The sequence below is a fragment of the Galeopterus variegatus genome, unplaced genomic scaffold (assembly GCF_000696425.1).
Source record: "Galeopterus variegatus unplaced genomic scaffold, G_variegatus-3.0.2 Scaffold10396, whole genome shotgun sequence".
Taxonomy (NCBI): Eukaryota; Metazoa; Chordata; class Mammalia; order Dermoptera; family Cynocephalidae; genus Galeopterus; species Galeopterus variegatus.
In genome coordinates, this window is record NW_007736507.1 from 18,642 (window position 1) to 20,383 (window position 1,742).

Below are 1,742 nucleotides of genomic sequence, written 5' to 3' on the forward strand. Positions count from 1 at the left end.
AAAGGGGTCTCTCTTAGGGTTTATGCTGTCTGCACAGTTCTGGATCTGAGATTGCTCTCAGGTCAAAGCCTGAAGATAAAGGAATAAATTCACCAGGAAATTTAGCACTCTACTACTCATTCTTCAAGTTTTGACTTTCTTACACAATCTCCCTGCTATTGTTTAATTTTCAGAGTCCTTGGGTAGCTGCTTTTTATATTCTGTCCAGTTATAACCAGTTGGAGAGAGAAGCTGTAGTGGCTGTACTCCATCTTGATCAGGACCAGAAGTCTCTTATTACAGTTTCAATCTTTATTCTTTCTCCTTTCACTTTTCCCCTAAATCAGATGGTACCTCAGTTCTTTCCTTTTATTTAAATTTTCAGATAGTACTTTAACAGAGACCAAATAACAATAGCTTAATGAAGACAGAAATGCATTTTTCTCTCAAGAAACTGTCTAGAGGTAAGTAGTCCAAGTTGGAAAGGTGGCTGCTCCTTGTAGCTTTCACCACTGGGTCAAAGCAACTGCTCCAGTTTTCATTGTTTCCCAATCAGCAGGAAGGAAGAAAGGGGCAGGGGGGCAAGTGTGCATTTTTTTAGAGGGATGACTTGGAAGTGGCACCATTATTTCTGCCCATGTCTCATTAACTTAATCACATTGCCACACCAAGCTGCAAGGGGAGCATGGGAAATGAAGTCTGTAGCTCAGTAGCCATGTGTCCAGTGAAACACTCAGGGAATGCTAATATTAAATTTTAGGAAAAATGGATCTTAGTGGACAACTGCCAGTCTGCCATATCCTGACATTGTGGGGAAAGGGAGCTACAGAATACCTAACAATGCTGGCTAAAATATCTAAAAGGTCTTTTAAAAATGTATAGCCGAAAGAAAAGTCTCCAGAGACAAAAACAAAATGGGAGTAAGAATTCAGAGAAGCAAGCATTAGCTAATAACCTATGACTTAGGCCTTTTAAAAATTAATACTAAAGATAAATTTTTATTTTGAAACAATTACAAACTTACAGAGAAGATTCAAGAATAGTAAGAATATCATTTTCCCCCTCCAGAACTATATGGGAGCAAGTTGTTGGCTTATGTCCTATCACTCCTGAATACTTTAGGGTACAATGCTTTACAAATAAGGATATTCTTCTGTAAAACCACAATACAAACATCAAAATCAGAAAATTAAAATTGATTACCATATAATCCAAAGACTCCATTCAAATTTTGCCAGTTGTCCCAATAATGTCTATTTAAGCAAAAGGATAATATGTTACACTTAGTAGTCATATGTCTTTAATCTCTTTCAACCTGGAACAGTTCCTCAACCTTTCCTTGACTTTCATGACTGACACTCTTGAAGATTACAGGACAATTACAGCCCTTCAATTTGGATTTGTCAGATTTTTCCTCATGATTAAATTCCAGCAATGTATTTTTTGGCAGGAATATCACAGATGTGATACTATGTTCCTTGCATTCCATCCTATTAGGTGATACACATTTAGTTTGTCCCATTACTGGTCATGTTAACTTTATTTGATTAAAATGATGTCTGCCAGGTTTCTCCACTGTAAAGTTGTGTTTTTTTCTTTGGTAACCAATTAGTTTTTTGTGGCAGGTACTTTTGAAAGTAAATGAATATCCCAATCCTCATCAACTTGCACTCACTAGTTTTTAGTAACTGATGTTTCTTTCATTAATGAATAATTGATGATCATTGCTAAATAGAGATTTGTAAATCAAAGTGTTTGCTTTC